The 20838-nt window shown below is 47.2% G+C and overlaps 1 protein-coding gene and 1 pseudogene across 5 annotated transcripts in view; one reads left to right on the top strand and one right to left on the bottom strand.

Moving 5' to 3' along the window:
• The window catches only part of LOC139060034 (magnesium transporter NIPA2-like), a 35242-nt gene extending 32920 nt beyond the window's left edge, over positions 1-2322 (bottom strand). For 2 of the 5 annotated variants that reach the window (XM_070538756.1, XM_070538754.1), the window contains exon 1: positions 2018-2322. The gene's annotated coding sequence lies outside the window, so the exon portion shown is untranslated. Of the gene's footprint in view, positions 1-1689; positions 1839-2017 lie in introns of those variants that run through there. The other 3 variants (XM_070538757.1, XM_070538758.1, XM_070538755.1) reach the window with 2 other exon arrangements.
• A 10934-nt stretch (positions 2323-13256) lies between these two features.
• On the top strand, positions 13257-19604 carry LOC135901503 (uncharacterized; annotated as a pseudogene).
• Positions 19605-20838: the final 1234 nt, after the last annotated feature.

Below are 20838 nucleotides of genomic sequence, written 5' to 3'. Positions count from 1 at the left end.
AAATTCTGCAAAGGGGTTTGTTCATACATTTACAGCTTCTAAGTTGTGTACTGGCATCTTTCAAAGTCTTTTCGAAATGACTGTGTCTGCAATCAACCTTCGAAATGGCAAACTTACATACAAATGCGCATATGCCTTAAGCCCAGAGCCATTTATAGCTTTATTAATAGCTTTATTAAAAGCTTTATGCCACTAAGACCTCGACCATGGTGGCTCTGCTCATAAGTAAGACATGTCACTGCACAGATGCTCAACAGTATGCAGACTAATTCATTCTAACTAAAACACATGTCAATACAGTCGAGTGCCTCTGCAACAAAATAACCTGTATAATGTCCCAAGTAAATGTTTATCCTTCAGACGTATTGTGAACACCTATGCAGCAAAGACAACTTCAATGAACTTGGCGGTACAATGAAGGGATTTAGGTGTCCCTGATGATTGATTTGTTGCTTTGCAATGAACGCACACTTTAATGATGCCACTCAACTTCTGTGTGCATAAATCAGACAACACCAGAACAGAGACCATGCAGCAGGGTCCCTACTCGGTCCTAAATAACCCCTGAACCACTATCACCACCACTGAACACAAAAATGAAAACGAAAAAAAGCTGAGAGAGAAGGATGAGCTTTTGAGGAGGGGCACAAGCATGGCCTGCCGGCAAAAACAGCAAATATATGCACAACAACCTTCATCTTTGCACTCCCGATCAGCAGCAGCCATCGAACTAGCCTCAGAAACCAACACCCCGACACTGGCAAGTGAGACGTTCAATGCTTTGCAGCTGTACCTTGGGTAACTTCTGGGTTTCAATGCACAATATTTTCGCGAAGCCAGCTGCTGGTGCACATTTTGTGGGATGAAGAGTGCAGATAAATATTAGTGACTTCTTTCATCAAGTATTTTTTGAATTCATCTTAAATCTTTTCTTTTCCTGAACGTGCACACGAACTTTACAACAGAGTGACCTGTATGATGTAGAACTTTTGAGGCCCCAAGAGCTTGGTTAAAAGGATTTTAACTGTAGTTTACTCAATAAACATTAGGAGTTAACCTCACTATGGAGACACTTTCAATCAAGAGAGCACAGATGAAGTTTTTTTTTTTGCATTAAACAGCGTTGACTTGGGCTGTACCAACGTTGGGAATCTTCGACGAAGTCTAACAACGATCGAGGCAGACAGCCTCAACAGTTTATATCGAACACTCAAACAAACAAAATATAACTACAACAGTCAATGCAATATTTCCCTGACCTTAGCGATATACAAGTGGATAAATAGTAACGCTGTGTTATAACAACAAAAGCAATTAATGGGTGTGTAAACAAGAAACAGTCAATGTCACATCAATGCATGCAGTCTGATACGTCTTAAAATGAAAGTAAAATGCTTTGAAAATACAACCAAACACGGTAGCAGAGAAGAGATTCTTGGCATGTAGAAGGTGGCATGAAAGTTGGGCAACATTTATTCACAGCATTCGTGTTTAGCGCAAAGCGCCTTCCTGTGGACATGCTTCGTGCGCCATGGAAGAACATCAAGTGCGACAGCGCCGGTATTGGCACTGCGTTCTTCGAAAATGCTGCTCGGGAAATAAACGGAAAGCGGAAACTCACCAGCTGTTAAACGAAAGCACATGACACTGCGTTCGAAAACACCGCTAAGGAAATAAGCCGAAACTCACCAGGTGTTAAACGAAAGCATTTTCACTGTGTTATTTTGATGTATGGTAACCTTGTACCGCATTTCTTCGGCCGAACGCTGACGGTATCAACGTAATAGGTGCCAATGTGCCGCCTAAAGGCACCAATTTGGCTTAAAACGTGGTCGCCGTGGCGCGAACAGATATTGACACCAACGCAACATCCTGCTAGCAGCCCAAAGCTACGCATTGCGCAAATTTCGTTGTTTTGGTGTTTGCTTCGTGACAGCTCCTCAATATGTGCCTAAATAAACAATGTCGAGACACATTCCAAAGCAAATCACCTGCTGTCATAAAAACGGTTACTCACCTTTTAGCCTATCAAGGATCCATGCAGAGATAATCGGTTACTGCTAGCCGAGCACCGTGCACCTGATATGCAGTCGTCATTTGGCATGCCAAGGACGCGAAGTCTCTATTCGAATAATTTTTGACAACCCGATCATTAAACCGGGCTGTTTCCGACAGCCAAGACAGACGAATGTGCTACCTCATACAAATCGGTATCCCACAGATGGTACTACACGGTCCAACGTACACACACGGCGCTTTAGAAACCACTTTGGCCACTTTGTTTCCGTCACTACGCTGCAAACATGCAACTTATCGCGTTTACGGCAACGCATCGCTATTGAGGCCATTATGCCAGGGTGGCCTACGGCGCTGTTTTTTATGCTAAGTGTGGAAAAAAGAATCAATAATCATTGTTTTTTTAATACATCATTGTACTGAGTTGTAATATTGCGTCCCCCTCTTACAGAGTCAAATCAGACTTCTTTATAAGTTCAGTTTCTACGCATTAAATATTGTTTTACATAAAAACAAAAATTACACGTGTTTATAACTATACTTAACTTTAACGTTGAAGTTTTACAGCTTTAAAATATACTTATTAGGCATTTTATTTCGCACAGAATAGTTACAAAGCTCGCTCATAACTAAGTTAACATTGCGTTGCAGTTTCGGTTTGGTTCATGTACTAGCACCATCACTAAAGCTAGTAATCACTAGCTCTTATGAAATTACATACAAATAACTGCAAGAGCTCATCCTTTTTTTTTTCTTTGCCTACCGACTGTGCAAAAAAAATGAGTGGTTATAAATAAAGGGAATAAAGGACTTCGAGCCGCCACCTGAGGCCACCCCAGCCAAAACTGCCGGACCATTTTTTGCGCACCAATCTAGCAAAAAACTTGAGAGCGGGATAGTTGCCACTCCATCGCTGGTAAACTTGAAGGCTTGAAGCCTTGAAACGTGAGAGGAAAAATAGGGAAGACAGCGCTCGTTTCGCGCGTATCGATCCTGTCGTCCCTGTATGTCGTTCGTGCTTCAAGTTTACCAGTAATCCAGCTTTACACACTTTGCTGCTAGCAGACAGAGTCCCATCCTAGTTTTTAATTAAATCGCATATTGGGTTAACGTTGAAATACGTGCCTTGCGCTGACGTTCGTGACCAGGGCTACCAGCGAATCGCGAAGCTGGGCTGCGAATGGTTCGCTTTGCGAACCGTCCGTTTGCCTTCGCGTGACTAGTCACAGTCGAGTTTTTCATGACGAAAACGCGATTGTGACCAATCCCGCGAGGCCAAGCGAACGGTTCGCTCGGCAAAATCGCGCTGTCGTCATGAAAAACTCGATTCTGACCAATCACGCGAATTCAAACGAATGGTACGTTCGCTTTCCGAACCGTTTGCACCCCAGCTTATGGATTTCCTTAGATCCAAGTCTGGTGCCCTGAAATGGCATCCTGGTCACCATGTACAAGCCAAATAAAGCAGAAACCCCGTAACACGAACCCGGTTAAGTCGATTCTTCGGATACGAGGAAGAGTGTGTGAATTTTTCGTTGGTTTTCCGAAGGGCCCATGTTAGAAATCTGCGTAACACGAGCCGCTAATTCAGTTAAGCCGAACTTCTGCGGATGCCAAATGAAGCCTGCTAATTAATTTGGCTGAGCGAGAGGGCCAGGCTGGTAAATTTGGAGAAGGGGCGCGCATAGAAGCAAATGGCGTATACGCCAACGTCGACGATGACTTGGAAACTGCAGTGGGGACACTAAAAACAATCAATGAAGAGTTCCTCGAGGAGACCCTGCAGGCTGCAGGCTCATAATTATGGGTGTGACATAACTTCGTGGAGTTGACGCATGATGCAGCTGATATTTCCCGGAGTCCTTTGATGTATTCTTGTTTCAGGAATGCGAATACACAAATTTTTCTTCCTTTCCTTTTTAGCAAGCTAGGTAAGGTGTCAGCTTTTGTGACAGCGCATAAGTGTTCACGGTGCTGGCTTAAACGAGTGCATACAGGAATGCTTTGCATCGTAGAAACCCAATATATTTCTCCTTCTACAGTACAGAAAACGAAGCTGATCAAGCACTCCATAACATTAGCTAACAAAATTTTCCCTACCTGCAGCCAGTTATCTTCTCGCGCACTTTAATATTCCCTTTACCTGATTATTTCTACACTTTAATTAAACACAACAGCTAGCTTCCCCTATGATATCTCCGGCCCCATTGTCTTGCAATAGACATATGGTGATGTTATTTATTGACATACCCTTTGAAACAGGGCGAGGACAAATAGTCACACAGCCTGCTTGATCTAATCAGGTTTTCCTGCGTTGAATTTAATTGTGGGGTTTTACGTGCCAAAACAGCGATTTGATTATGAGGCATGCCGTAGTGGTGACTCTGGATGAATTTTGACAACCAGGGAACCTGTAACGTGCCCCCAATGCGTAGGACACGGGCGTTTTCGCCCCTATCGAAATGCGGCCGCCGAGGACGGGATTCGATCACGCGACCTCGTGCTTAGCTGCGAAAGACCATAGCCGCTAAGCCACCGCGGCGGGTTTTCCTGTATCTATCGCCGCCTAGTATATTCAGCCGATCTGATCTTGATATTTGCTTTATTCATAATTTTTTTTTATCCGTGCTTTCGTTCTTAAAACCTCTATATCTCTATCTTGCACCGTTACCTACGCTTGCAACGCATCTATTCCCTAAACACCGCTCAGAGCGATACCTCGCAGAAGTGAAAGGTACCCCAACGAGCACTCAGTGTGATATCACCTAAAGCTATTCGTAGAGAGAGCCCAGTTCCAACCAAGGCTATCCTCATTGAGAGCTGTTAATTGTCAATTATGATTCTGTAGGAGAAAACAGAGAGAGAGAGAGAAAAGCGCGTATGCAGCCTGCCATGTCCAAATGGCCAACTGTCAACAATTTCCTGGTTCTTGCGTTTTCACGCTGCGACCAGCGTGCGAATGCGGCAGCCATCGACTCCGAAGCCGTGCCTTCGCGCGGCATCTGCAAACGGGACGCTGCGCTGTCTTTGCCGAGGGGAAGAGGAACAAGTTGGCTGGCTCCCTCCCTCGCTCGCCCCCCCCCTCCCCCCTGCTCGACGAGTTTTCTTCCAACAAGGAGAGGGAGAGAGAGAGAGAGCAAGATCCGCCCACATTCCGGCGCACGCCAAGGCACACGAAGGAGCCATCGCTCGGCTGCAGCAGCACGCGTCTCGGAGCTGAGCGAGCAGCCGTCTACGACGGTCCCAAAGAGCGGTAGCCACGTGATTTCCGACGTCGTCGCGCGTCGCCGCCGACACGGACGCCGCGATTACGGCAACATCCGTTTAGCCACGACGAGGCAGCAAGAGTCACAGCCCTCTGTTCGACGGGTTTGGAGCGCCGTAACCAACGCAAGAAAAAGCCCTTACCTAACCGTCAGACAAGCGCCAAGAAACTCGAGCAGGGTACTGTGCTATTGGGCCGAGCGGGGGCGTCTGCTCCCGAAGCGTCGTCCTGTTGTGTTTCGACGCTTCCTTTTCGGTTGTTTTATTTTTCTACCCACCGTGCGATCGGTGTGAACCTGGGCACTCTTCGGGATCGGTGTGCAGCCGCATTGTGCCGCGATGGGGCGGTCTCCGTGAAGTGTCTCCCTGCTTCTTCGAGTGTTTTGTGTGTGTGCGTGCGCGATCTGGTGGTTGTCCCGCGGTAGCAGCGACCGACCGTGACATCTACCCTCTTGCCGGCGACATCGACGGAGAGTGAGTGCATTCCACGCCAGGTGGGTCGCCCTGCGCGCGCAGCGAACGCAGACAGTTGCGAAGAAGTCGGTGTGGCTTTTCGGCGACACGCCTTGTCGGCTCGTCCTTTTTTTTTTCTCATACGCTCTTGTTCGTGTTTGTTCTCCTTATCTCGCCGCTGCTGCGTTGCCGTTCTCCTGTCGGTGGACACGCATTCAACGTGTGGTACTTTTGGTCCGCTGACTACTCCTGTTTTCACAATAGCGGGAAACAACAGAACTACCTTCTCTCGCTCTCTTGTCAGCTTTTATCGTTACAGTACGCTATATACGTGAGCGATCCACGCCACGGCAACAGTTGCCGCGCCGCTTTAGTCAGCCCAACAGGTGTGTGCGCTGTGTGACGTCCGGTGTTGCGGGCTCCACTGAATTAATCGTGCTGAATTGCCATACACGTTGGAAGCGTTTGCATCAGTTACGAAGGCCTTACCGTAACTGCGCGCAATTAACACGGGCGACATTAACGCGAGGAGGCAATGTCGCGCGCCACTCCCTATACGTGAAACGCGCCAGCTTAGCTCGATATTTTGCTCTTATCTAACGACGTTTTCCCCGCGAAGCGCGGTTTGCTGACAACGCGGTAGAACCCGGCCGCCACAATCTGCACTGGATGAGTAGACGCTAGCCAGGCCAGACATCAGTCAAACACATGTGGATTCTAAACGTGCAATCTAAGCGGGAATATGTAGTCTAAGCGGGTAAAAAGGATGTTCACTTTCATAATGCAGTTTTCCAGGCTTCGTATGTAGTTTGGTTCACGTTCCGTAGCAATTGGCTGTTTAGCATCTATATTATACTCCGGCAGAATTGACCATTGTGCGCGTACAGAAAGCAGCTGCTCCATCTTGTGACTGTCACTGCTTGCGCCAGGAGGTTTCAAATAAATAACGCTGCTCCTACAGCTCACATTATGTGCGACACATGCGCGTACAAAATAAGAAAGGACACCGAATAATATAAGCGTACGTAGTCGAGTTTACATCTCTTCAAGACAGAATGGTAAAATACGAGCATATGTTGACACATTTTGCCGGGTATTAAATATCACCACGCATATCTTGCTTATACGTACTTTTGTTCCTCGTTGAAACGTCATCTATTTTTTTGAAGCTTGCCTGTTGACCGCGTCCTATTTCTGGCCGTCCACGTCAGTTGCGGCACAAGGCCAATCCTCTAACGGTACCGAATGACATTGCGGAGGCAATTGTCATCTTGGCGAAGCCAGTGAACAGCAATCTCCCGTGTGCCGAACGCCTGTTACGGCTTCTCAGGAAGAAATAGACATACTATCTCGAAATCCTTGTAACGGGCGGGCGGTTATACCTTTTCCGTTGGCAGACCGTTTCTATCACGAAGATTTTTGTAGCGTACGAAAGGAGGAGGAGAGAAATTGACCTGCAAATGGCGGTACGTTTAGAAACCTTCGAAATATGGCGGACCAACAAGCGTCAAACTGCTCATAACCTTTCTTTCCGTCACTTGCCGACGCCACGCGGTTATAGATAATATCATCATCATCAGCCTAGTTACGTCCACTGTTGGGTAAAGGCCTCTCCCATACTTCTCCAACTACTCCGGTCATGTCATGGATAATATATACTGTACAAAATCCCGAACAAATACACGAAATACACGGCGTATAGTGGCAGGCCGTGAACGTGACGCAGAAAGAGGGACGTGGGCTCGCCCACAGCGATGACTTTATTTTGCTCTACTATACAGCTTCTATATACCGCTTCAACCGCTACTGCAGCTCGCGTGGGTTACTGCGCGCCTTGCCTGTCACATCACCTCCGACAAACGGGAACAATCGGTTCGCCGTCACGGCAACACCACGTGTCTTTCTCGAAACAATGCCCCGAAGCTCGGCCATCTCTCGTTGCGCGATGTGGTTGCAGCCAAAGCAGCAAGCGCCATGGGCGCTCGAAGCAAAGCATCACTCTGGAAAGCGAGAGTTTAGCCTGATGTGTCATAGCCATCGTGCGAGAAAAAAAAGAAAGAAAGAACGTCATGCTTACGTTGTAAATCGTAGTGAACAGTTTCGGTGAAAGTGTGTATGTTCAAGCGGTACACGTTGTCTGATGATTTTTGTAATGATCTTTGAAATCAATGGAAGTTTCGGCGTTCGCACATGAAACGGGGGGGGGGGGGGGGGAGGTCTTTTTTCACCATGGGCCCGAGCAGCATCGGTTTAAACGCTCAGGTTGAATGGCGCGACCGAGTGCTGTCGATCGTAGAGGGGATCGATAATTCAGGTGTTTGACAATTAGTTACGCTTTAAAGTAATATCTATAGCGAGTAGGCACTTTACAAAAGGGCTCCCGCTTCTCTCGTGTTTCAAAGGGACGTGCACTAAAGCTAAACACTGAGTCAGTGCAGATAGATGAAGCACCTTGGAAGAATTCTGTTTGCGCCGATTCCGTGGTAATAAGGTTGATTATTAGAAGGGAAATGACGGTGAAAGCTTCATTTTTTTAACTTCGCGTTGGAACTCCAGGGCCCGTAGGCCGAAACTCCGGGGCCCGTACTGAACCACAACGCCATTCTGCCGTTATGGTTCAGTATAAACGTTCTTCAAACTTCATAAGTTCGGTCTCTGGCTCTTTTAAAATGCTATGTAGTTCATTACTCACAGTGATTACCGACAGTAACTTACCTGGCCTCGAGCAGACGACGCTTCAAAATCCATGACGTCACGGCAATTCGGTGCAGAAATTTTATGGTGGCGTCACCACCTGTCTTTCGAGTTTGCGTCTTTTCTGACTTACCAAGCGCTTTCCCGCGGTAAGGGTTGCTTTTCTTGCTTTTTCGGTATTGTGGAATGGTAACTTTAACAGCGTAGTTCATTTTTTAAAGTGCGAAGCGTTTCTTTGCCTATTGGGAACCATGGTCAGAGGAATGCAACGCGCGAGGACGCGCCAATTTTGTCTCCAAAAAAGATTTTGGCCGATCCCGAAGATAGTATATAGCGCTGCTCGAAAAGACCGCCGGACATAGCGCAGACACCGGGCGTATACAGCGCGAATTAAAGGCGGCCCGCGCAGCGACAGGTGACGCACGCGAGAGCAGCTCCGAGAGGACAAACATGCCGTCGTTTTGTCATGCCCTCGCCTTCATTCCGTCGTCGTCATTTCATCGCCTTCACTACATCGCGACCGTTCGTTCGTTGTGACGTCATCGCCGTCTTTCCGTCCTTGTTTTACTCCGTTGCTCTAACGCTGCGTTGTCGTATCGCCGTCATCATCACGCCGTAAGCTTCGAGCCGTCGTCGTCGTATACCACCGTAATCGTTCGATCGTCGGCATGCCACTGTCGACGTCGTGTCGTCATCACAAAGTCGTCGTCGTGGCCGTTTCACCGTCGTGTAGTTTTTTATGCGAAGCATATTACGAGAGCTCAACCCAGCTCCTCAGGCGCGGCGGTGTCGCCTTCAATACCACGTGACACCGTGACGTCACGACAGAGGAGAAACGGGGCTCCAACTCGCGCCGTCGCTCGTGGCGTCGCGGCGGTATATAAGCAGCTGCGCTTGCGTCTGCTAGACACTCACGAGGTGAAATGCCTCCTGGAGACAGAGCTGCTCGTTGGAATGAGAAGCGAAGGTTGCGGCGTGCTACAGAGACTGACGAAGAGCGGGAAGAACGTCTGGCCAAGCAACGTGCTCAGTATGCGGCTCGGCGACAAGTTACTTACCAAGTTTAGCCACCAATATTCTTCGCATCTGACTAGGCTTAACCAAGCTAAGCCTCAGCCAATTTTTTTGTCGTATCGATTGCACTGTCGTCAACCAACTGTCGATTGCGTTTACACTTTTGTCATTGCGATTACACTTTTGTCGCTCCTTTGTCGTCTTGCTATCGTCGACACGCCGTCGCCTTCGTATCACTGTAATCACTTTAGCACCGTCATCTTATCTCCGTCACTCCAGCGTTGGCATCACGTTGTTATCACGCCGTCATCCCCGTCATACCATCGTTGCCATACCAGCGTCGTTATATCATGATCATGATATGGAATCCAGTCCGTAACCCTTAATGACCATCGGTTATCTTCCCTCCTCATTACATGTCTTGCGCATGCTCATTTCTTTTTCTTGATTTCAACTAAGATGTCATTCACTCGCGTTTGTTCCCTCGTCCAAACCTTATACAAACCTGATGTTCTTATAGAAACCTGAGTTCTTATACAAAACGTCGTGATATATCATGATCATGATATATCATGATCATGATCATGACGTCGTCGCACGTCGTCGTCATACCATCAAGGTCACTCTATATAGCTTCGTCATCCCGTGATCGTCACACCATCGCAGTCATACCACCCTCGCCCCTCTTCGCAAACGTTTGCGCCGATTATACCTTTCACAAATGCTCCGTATGACGTGGATAATCGTCAAGGATGGTTTTTTGCCTTGTTTTTTTTTTCTGTTTAGTGACCCTTTAATTTTCACTGTATGCACCCGTGTGAAAGTTTATGTTGGAATTTCATAGGGCCTCCCAAAAGAGACGCGCGAAGAAAGGAAATGTGAAGGGGACAGAATGTATACAATCGGAGACTTATCTTTAATAAGCGAGGCGCGTACCAACATTTTCCTTTTGTTCACCTGCCCTTGCTTAATTGACACGCCCTTATGAAAGTTAAGACTGTACAAAGACTTGCACTTTTCCAAATACGTAGCGGTAAACATTGTAAACAGCGTCCTTTCGTTGGCGTATACGGCGCTTGCGAACAGCTCGCAGTACACTGCGTGCTATCATAGGTGTGTCCATAACGGCGTCACGTTTATTCAGTAATTACATCATTCACTATACCCATGACAAAATGAACATAAATCTATCGGGAAAGCACGACATTGCAGCGTTGCTGACGTGCATAATACATAAGCTTTCCAGAACGTCTATAAGAATGTTCCACGGGCGCTATACTTACTCGCGCTGAAGAAAATATGGCCAGGCAGCTGCAAGTGTTTGTGTGTACTCGGTACACATGCATAGCTACAGACATCGCACATGCTGGCGTATGTTTTTCGCTTGACGTTGAGCACTTTGTGCTTAATACAGGTTCCTCGACAGAATTCTATATTTGGAATGTCCTCTCCGCGGTGCGGTGGAGATGCGTCGGAGTAGCGTAGGGATTCCATAAGCGTGTTGCAGCTCGAACTTGGCTAACTGGAACGGCCTCGTAGGATGTGCGTGCGTAATGCCGCACATCGCCACTGACTTCATTTCGTAAGACAGCCCCTACAGCTCTGGAGGCGTGCGCGTGTTGGAGGGAGGGCGCGTTCCTCACGCTCGTGGCATTTGTCCAGGAGCTCAAAGTGCCGCGGTCTCTTGGTTTATCAAATTGAAGTCCTCGTACTTGTCAGACAGACAAACTCGGACGGCAGCGCTGAACTTGCACCACGACTCGCGAGTGTGGAGCCGCGGTACGTTCTCGGCCCGTGGAGAAGAACGCTTGTATACAGTATGAGTTACGGCTGCATGTCTTACTGAACTTTGTGAATGATAACTTTAGTGTTTGTTTGTTGGTTTGTTTGTGCGTGCGTATGTGTGCGGCTTGGTGGGTAACACGGTGGGTGTATGGCTTGGTATATGTGACGTCTGCGTGTTCGTGTGACCATTGTGCACGCGTAGGATGTTTTTTCCACTCAGCACATGGGAGTAGCATGACAGTGCATTATACAAGCTATAGCATCTCCGGCTTCTCATTAAATTAAGCCTCCATAACTTTACAGACCAGTGCGCACATGTAACATCAATGTGGAAACTTTTATAGGAAAGAAAAGGCAGTGTGTGTATGACTGCGTGACACGTTGTTTAAGACGAATAAAAACAATGTGCCCTACCGAGTGCCACAGGGGTATCGGACAGAAAAAAAGAAAGCCTTCTCTTTGAGCTTACCGTTGACATCAACCGTGGGATGCATCAGAAGGTTTCGGTCTGAAGAGGGGCGAAGAAGGACTGTCAGAAGGCAAAAAAAAAAGTTCAAAAATCAACGCACAAAAGTAAGAGAACAGCATCAGTGTCCCCCGTGCAGCTGAGACAATGGCGTCAGTCGGCCAGTTACTTGTTCACAAAGATGAAACTCTGCCTTTTCTGACACAAGTCGTGAGCGTTGCATTATAATTGAAGTCTCTGGAAAGGGCTGTAAGAACGTTAATTTGCATTTCGGAGCAGTGGCGCCTCTTCGCGAGTTAAAAATCCGAAGGGTCATTCATTGGTAGAAGTTGTTTGATATAGTTTGCGTCACGGAGAAAGCATTATGTATACACCTAAATAGTACACAAGCATTGGGAACAATACGCAAACGCTAACAGCGTGACCATTTGGCTCGAACGTAGTACGTGTACTTACATCAAACTTTTTTTTTCGGAACTGGTTAAGTCATGTAAGAATTTGTCGCTGTCAAAAAGGAGGAATATTGAATTTAGCGCCGAAAGCACGATCGTTCACACGTAGCGGAGGAAATAAAGACAGAGCCTTCTTTTTCCGTCTCTGCGATCATGTTTTCGGGGCTGGATTCGTTATTGCTCGACATGTGCCAATCAGCCCAACAGCAAGTAGTACTAGATCAAAAAGGAACGCTGCACTGCAAAAGAAAGAAAAGAAAGGAACGAAAGAAAGAAGTATAAAATCAGCATGCCCATATATTCCCTCGAACGTCTGCTGCGCAATCGTCATACGTATACGTGTGCCGTTGCCCAGGCCACGAGGCCACAGCTGTGTAAACGTGCACTTGATGACCGTTGGCGTGCTCTTGTTTTTAGTAGCCGGTAGGGAAAGGGCGCGAGCACCGTTAGCCGCCATTCTTTCTCCCTCTCCTCCCCGTGACCTGTCAGGAGGGCCCAGAACGGAGCAGATGATTTTTCTCAATGGAGTCTTGGTCGTGCAGATAGTTCGCTGTATAGCTTGGGCAGGGTGGCTCTATAGACTAGCTTGGGTAAGCCGCTGACATAGCCCTTCAATGATGCAGGTTGTGACACTCCTGGCAGACCACCCCACACGTTTCGAAACTCAAACGCAGCGATTGGCGAATCAACGTGCGGTTGTCTGCTGCGTGTTGCGTCTATAACATGACAGTCTATAAAATAGCGTTTTCCAAAACAACAAAATAGGGGCAATATCGTTGTATAGAAGCAAAACCGAAGTGCAGCAGCATTTGCAATCACCGCCTTTATATATATATATATATATATATATATATATATATATATATATATATATATATATATATATTCTTTTTCAGCCTGTTTAGTCACTTTAGTCACTCTTTACTCTTTAGCAGCTATAAAAGATGGATGGATGATGACATGTTTCATTTCGTCGGTGACTGGTGGAGCTTAGTCGATTAACCCTTCCCACAATATTATCTAGAACGTTCCCGAATTTTTAATCGGAGCTTCGGAACTGGCATGATTGAATAATTATATCAAGGAGCCCAAGCATCAACACTAAATCCGCCATGGAGGTATATTGCGGCTGCCACTCAACAGTCCCAGCGATGCCGGACGTATCTCCCGTCTGCCGGGCGAGGCTCCTTCAACAACGAGTCGGTGTGTGGTTTATCTGACCGGAAATGTGGAATTCTGCCCTGCAACTGCACCCTTCTTATTATTTTTTTTCCGCCTTCTTTTCCTTCTCTCCCTGATCTTTCTCTCCCCACTCCTCTTTCCCTGTGCAGTGCTGTTGAGGTGTCCTCCTCTGAGAGACAGTTACGGCACTGCGCTTATCTCTTCCATTCTCTTTAAAAGTCACTATATATATACACACACTGCACTGCAAGTGATATAGAACTGACCCATATCGTATTCTCGATGGCGTCAAGGCTCCCACGAAAGCGCTGGATTGGCGCTCCCGTCCGTGTCTTTTCTTATCGACGTTGTGCGTTCTCTGGAGGAGCCAACGTGGAACTTACGAGCGTAGATGGAAAGCACATTGGCATAGGGTATTTAGAAGCACGACCCTGACACCTACGTTACATTGACCCAGAAATGAGACCGAAAATTCCACGACCACTTCCTCGACACTTAGAGACATTGTACCATCGCCTTCGACTGAACGTGGCATATACGAACAATTCTCTGTACCGCATAGGACTTACCACTAACCCATACTGTGATAACTGTCGCAACTTAGAGACAATTGAGCACATATTACTAGAATGCCCCGCGTACCGCGACGAGAGACAATTTTTTGAGCACCAAATGGACATGATTCGCCACGAACCGTTAACATTACCGAGCATCTTAGGTCCAATGCCCGGCCCTTCAAAACAGCGACGGGTTTTGGATTTATTGTTCAAATACCTGACAGAAATTGGTCAAATAGGAAAACTTTAAAAATTGCATCCTTCCTATACAAAAGCCTAAATTAACCCGCCATGTCACGTGTAAACACTAGTATCAGGTCCACTGGGACATTTCATATTTATTTTTATCCTTTTTTTTCTCCCACTCTGTTCTGGAATCTTTTAACCACATTCCCCATCCCTATACAGAGTAGCATGCCAGCGGTTATATACGCGCCGGCAAAATTCTCTATTGTTCTAATAAAGCGCCTCTCTCTCTCTCTCTCTCTCTCTCTCTCTCTCTCTCTCTCTCTCTCTCTCTCTCTCTCTCTCCTGACACCGTCGAGAGCATCGCTCGCAGAGCTCGTTATTCACGTTTCCCAACCCGACGTCGTCACGCAGCGCGTCACCTTGATTGGGACCGCAAAACGAAACAATGCCATTGTTTATGACGGCGCACGCGACGACCGGCGCGGTATATGACGTCAGCGGAGCTCGGAGAGCAGTACGTGCTATCCGGCTTCTACTGCGTGTGTTTGACGAAAGAAAAACAAAGGGAGAACAAGAAATCTCGGCGCGCACACTCTGCAGCCTTTACTCGGTACGCTCGTTGGACGAAAGAAAACAAGGGAATCTCGCTGGTTTGGGCACGATAGTTCGCGTCGCGAACGCGTTCGAGTCGGAGATGCGTCCTGTTTCAAGGGCTGAGATAATGGCCGGAACTTTCTTGGCGGTAATCGCGCGACTCTTTTCCTATCGCGTGACAAAAGAAAGAAAGAAAGAAAGAAAGAAAGAAAGAAAGAAAGAAAGAAAGAAAGAAAGAAAGAAAGAAAGAAAAAAAGAAAGAAAGAATCTGAAGTTTTCGTGCTTCTGGCTCACACTAATGACAGAGGGCTACTTTCTATGGGACGTGAAGCGCACGGAAGGCGTCACGACTTGCCGGCTTGAAGCGTCCGGCTAAGGTAAGGGCAGCCCACTCTATAGTATACGGGTAAGAGACTAACCTGCTTATAGTTCTTTCTCTCTTTTTTTTTTTTGCGTTCTAAGCAGTGGTTTCTTTCGTGGGAAGAGATCAGCGAGTCCGGAAGCCTTCCTCTTTAATCTTATGGTCGCCGTTCGGAAAGGCGAACGCCCGCAGGGTCGGGAATTTTCGAGTTGTTGTGAGGCTTCGGGGCAATACGTGTACCTTACTTAGTGTCCCGCCTGAGTCACCAGTTCATTGCCTTCCGTACCGAAACACCGGTTTTTTTCTCCTTGACACACGTTGCTTACCTCGAGTTATCCTTCCTTTCTTGAATCGGTAGCCGAGGCTTGAAGAATGCCAATGACCTCATTCTTTGCCAGCAAGTCGATCTCTTTACCGATCTCAGTTAGTGTGCAGCAATGAATCAAGCAATTTTGTCAGAAGATGTAAAAAATATATCTATAATAAGTTGAAATGACTATAATGAGAAAATAGTGTCCGTCATAAAGGAGGGACATGTGCGAAGTAAACAACAATTTCTTAACCCGTCGTGGTGGCGTATATAGTGACTATGGCGCTGCAGCTACTAAGTCAGATGGCACGGGATCGAATCCCGGCCGGAGCGGCTGCATTTCGATGGGGGTGAAATGCAATAACGCCCGTGCACCGTGCATTAAGCGCACGTTAAAGAACCACAGATGGTCATAATTGACCTGGGGTCGCACACGCATGTAAAACACCAGAATTTAATTACTTAGTTTTTACTGTACAGTCTGTCGCATTTAGCACTTCCGGTTCCTTCAGGCAATGAAATTTGTTCCATCTTCTTTAATGCCACAGCATTATTCTTGGCTCGTCGTGTATGTGATGTGCTTCACTTACACGAATAAAAAAACAACACTTGGGACGTCTAATGTCCCAAGAAAGTTTTTCTTATGCAGTTCACCCTGCTGGCCTATTTTGTGTTTGCGCCGTCTGCTGCAGCGTACTCAGTGCCCCAGCGGAAACGGGTAAAGTTGTGAAAAAGGCAAAGGAAGTTCGTGCTGCAATGTTTTCTTTTTTTTCGTCAGTCATGTCTTCCGACACCTGGATCGGATGGTTTCCTCTTTATGATCACGATCCTCATTGTCCCATTGCCCGTCCGGACATTGCTGCTTGGCTCGGGCATGCCTGCCCACCCTTAATGGAGACCATCGTTAACGGCCAATCATAATGACAGTGAACTTCCTGGCCAGCCTTGAAGGATCACGATTCCACTTGCAAACTCAGTGATGACAGACGCTGCCGACAGCTTTGTAGCTGCATTAGGAGAAAATAAGGAAATGGCTTATGAATAGCCGCATAGCTACTCGCGGTAGCACATCCTAAATTTCCATGACAACCTTCCAGCTAATATTTAGATCGCACGGCGTCGACGCGAAAAAAGATGTGATTACGTTGGTCTCTGATCCCAAATGAATGGTGCGAACGGAAAGATGAACGCAAGCACATAGATTAAGTTAATGGAAGTAAATAGCTACAATCAACGAATACACTGGCGTTTCCGTGATGTCGACGACTCGACGTGGCGTTAAATTCTTAAGTTTGTCTAAGAATGAATTAAAAATTATTACTGTTGGGATTTAACGATCCGAGCTGCAAAGAGGGCTATGAGAAACTCCGTTGGGAAAGGCTTCGGGTATAGAACCAGCGACCTCGTGCCCAGCAGCGGTATAGGAACGGATTACCAGCATACAACTATTCGTTACAAGTTCCTTATCGATAAGCGGTTGCGAAATAATCGCCTGACACCTATAGCTATGTTCAATCGATCAGCCTTGTAGAGATTTAGGTATGTGCGCTTTGAAAGCCAACTGGGAGATGAAATTTATTCGGAGCCTTTCATAAGCCTTCGTGTTTCATCCGCCAGGTGTTGATGTCGAGCCTCATCATGCAGTGGAGCGAGGATGATATTATAGCTTGATATTATCGCGAATACGCGTAAAGTGCTTCGAGCGGCCAGTCGCGCGGCAATTTTGCGTGTATTCGCGGGCTTCTCTCACGCCCGGAAGGACACTTTAATGTAGCGCGTATGGAGCAACAGAAAGCTGTATCGGGAGTTTTTCATGCTGCTCTACAATTTTCTCATTGACACTTTTCATATAAATATAGTTGATAAGTCAATTAATTAAAATCAAGTGTGTAATTAGGCGGAAAGCAAAAAATAATGTGAGTCTCTCCAAGCGACGGCAGACAATATTACCTTGGTTCTGTCCAGCTACGTGGCATTCGCACATTTTTATACTTTGGCTAAAATGACGCTGGACACCCTGTATATAGGAGACGTGAAAGGGACGGCCGACGGGATATGCGTTTCCCTTCTTTCGCCACGACCACTTCCACTGGCTTAACCAACTGACAGGCGCCGATTACAGCCTTATCCTCGAAAGCTTTCCGTCGGATACGGCGGTTGCACTCGTCTGAAGCAACGGAACGTGCAAGTTGAAAGTATGGTGGCTAGAGGGGGGTAGTGTGACGGGCGCCTTATCCGCGCCGTGGAGGAGGAGCGCGCGGAACGCGGTGAAAATTTATCCACCGCTAGGGGCGCTGCTGTATTCACAGGTGCCACGTTTGCGACGGCCGGCCACTGACTAGGCTTCGCCGGCTGCGTTGACGCTTCCCTATCGCCTCTGTCGTTGTCTGGGAAATTTGTGTGCAGTGTTCGGTCGTCGGGTTGCCACACGAGGAATGGACTCTTCAGATTGAGACTGTTGGATTTAGCGAACCATGCCGTCAAGCCGCTCAAGTACGTGTTTCGTACCTGGATGCAAAGGCTGGTATCGATCTTCCTCGCAAAAGTTTTCTGTGTTTAAAGCCCCAACTAATCTCTTGCGAAGGGAGCAATGGGCCCGAAATATTAAACGGGCTGACAAAGAGCTTACCAACGACAGCGTGGTTTGTGAACGGCACTTCGGCGAAAGATTCGTTGAAAGGACCTACCGGCACACCATCAACGGTGAGGTTGTAGAATTGCCTCGCGATCGTCCGCGTCTGAAAGAAGACGCCGTGCCTACTGTGTTCCCTGACGCACCTAAGTATTCTACGAAGAAAGCTCCGATGAAAAGGAAAGAGAAATATATGTGAGAAGCGTGGACCTGTTGCAAAACGGCAAAAGCTTAATGCAATCAATAGGCAAGACGCCCAGCAAGAAGACGCCGCAGCGCACACGCAGCTACGCCAGGAGCCAGATATACCAGATATCATTGCCTCAGATAAGCAGCAGGCCGTGGAACTTGAGCATGTGTGTCATAATCTCCGCCTACCTGATGCAACATGGAATAAGGTAACGCTTCCAAGTGAACGTGACAGTTTTCTTCGGAGTCTGTGCGCTCGAAGGCGAGCAGGTTGACCACATTATTGCTGCCCAAGTTAGTGAAATTCAAGTCGGAAAGCAACCAACCGGAATCATTGTGTTGCTCTGTATTTCTCAGGGGCCAACTGCGCTCACAGTGCACTATTTCTTCGCCGGAGGAAGCGCAATCAGTGCTCGACAGCACACATGCACTTGTATTGTGTGGAGGCTGCGGCATGAAATCAGAGAAGCAAGGACGATATATATCGTTTGCTGGGTGTTACTTTTCCATCAAGTGCACTTACGTATGTGAAAGCAAAGGCCCCTGCATTCATTGCAAATACCTGAGAAAACTGCTGCAGAATCAACTTTCATGAAAGCGGCGGAACGGGGGAATATCCAAGCGTCTGAAGAAGCATGCTAACACACGCCGCAGCTTGCGTACTGCTCAGAAAAAACTGCTGAATGCAGAACGGGACCTAGCAGCGATGCGTCAGGCAAATCAACAAATCGCCGATGAGGTGCTTAGCGCCCGCATTAAAAGCTTGCTTGAAAAGCATCAAATGGCTGTCAGGGCCTGCTTCCAGGCTGCTACAAGAAAATCAACATCTGGGATGTTGTACGAGAAAGAATGGATATTAGAATGTGTGCTTCTGCGGATGAAAAGCCCTAAACGGTATGAACAGCGCCGTAAGCAAAAAGTTATTATCTTGCCCAGTCGTATACGAGACATCATTGAAGATATGTTAGAAATTGGGGATCTTGATGGGGCTACGTCTACACTGCAGTGTCTGAACACTGACCACAGTAGCTACGTAATTGAGAAAAGCGATAGCCGTCTTATTTTTTACATTGCTGGCTATGTTGCAAGAAAGTTCAACAGAAAAAGCTGCTGCACTGAGTGCATTTCTACCCTTTCCAGAAAGAAACCAGAAGCCGGAGTGAAACCAAACAGTGAACTGGTCAACCACTTTGACAAGGGAGGATTGTTGTATCCTTGTGAAAAATCTGGCCAAACTGGTAGAGACCCTAGAGGATGCGTTTACTTTCTTTTTTTCTGCTGAAAAACTGTATTCCTTCAGCATTCATGATTTCATGCAGTTCTTAGCAGGCATCAAACTGGGTCGAGTTGGCTGTGATGTTCACAGCAAGGAACTGACGGCAAAAACAGCGCAGTTTTACATACTCACACGTATGCACTTCTTGACAAAGGCTTTAGATAAAGACAGGACTGCCCAAAGGGAGCGACAGAAGCATTTGAAGTTGAGGAGGTGCAGGTAATTTGACCTCCCCCGAATGTGATGAAAAAAACATGTGAAGAGAAATGTGTGATGAATAAACATGTTTTTCAACAATTCCCTTACGTGCATTGAGTGTGCATATAAAGTGAAGGATAGTGTATAAAGGAGAGAAACAGTTAAAAGATAATAAATGAAGATGTTCGGTGTAACAGACACCTGACTATAGCATTGCAATTTCTACTCTAAAATATAAGCTCTCCAAGCAAAAGGGAAAAAGAAAATTAGATTTAAATGATTTGAACACTGAACAAAACCTTTGTGAGTGAAAATAAACGCTACACGCGAACCATTGCTTCTTATAAGAGAAAATATTAAGCAGTTTACACTCCAAACAAAGCGCACAGAGAAAAAAAAACACTCAGAACAGTTTGACTATGCGCTCAGATTAGTGGATTAATTCAGATGAATTTGGTGAAACATGTCAAAACCGGTCAATGCTGGGAAACATTCAATTATAAACTAAATGCCAGTTGCGTCTATCAGAAACGTGGTTTTTATTTACGTTAAGCAGCATCATTTAAAATTTCAAACGCATCTGTTTCAACGAACTAACAAAATGACTAGTTCATGCCCTGTTAACGCGACCTGTAATTATTGAAAACAAGATGAAAGTAAACACATGCGGCCCAACGCGAAACCGGCCAGCGCCGCTGGCACCTGCCGCGCAGCCAGCGCCGTCTACCGGGGCCGCCATCTTTCATCACAAATTTGTGCACCCCTCCGCTCTCGCCCGTCACACTACCCCCTCTAGCCACCATATTGAAAGGGAGGAAAAAAAAAAAAAAAACCCGGCGTGCGTGGCTGCCATCTGCCTCGCTGGCGAAATGCGTGCAACCTTCCCATCCGGCAGTTTATCTGGGCCAGCCGTACGCCGGTTCTTCGTTCGTTTGGTTTCGCGCAAACGTCTTTTCCCTTATCGGCGAGCTCGCAGATCACGAGGCTGTCGGGACAGCCGGGAGCTGTATACGTAGCACATTGATCGCGAAATATTTCTCCACTCCGTCGGAGTAGCGTGCGGCAGATACAAGCGTCCGCGCGGGCTCCACTTCCGGCCGGACGCGTATCGCGAGGTTCCGCCGACTTTCTGCCCCGCGGCTTCCGCTCAGCCTGTTGCCGCCGAACGCCGCGTCGAGCGGAACGCGCAGCCAAGTGTGCCGCCCT

The sequence above is a fragment of the Dermacentor albipictus genome, chromosome 5 (genome assembly GCF_038994185.2).
Source record: "Dermacentor albipictus isolate Rhodes 1998 colony chromosome 5, USDA_Dalb.pri_finalv2, whole genome shotgun sequence".
NCBI lineage: Eukaryota > Metazoa > Arthropoda > Arachnida > Ixodida > Ixodidae > Dermacentor > Dermacentor albipictus.
The sequence above is the reverse complement of the archived record's forward strand: the minus strand, read 5'-3'. Positions and strand labels throughout refer to the sequence as shown.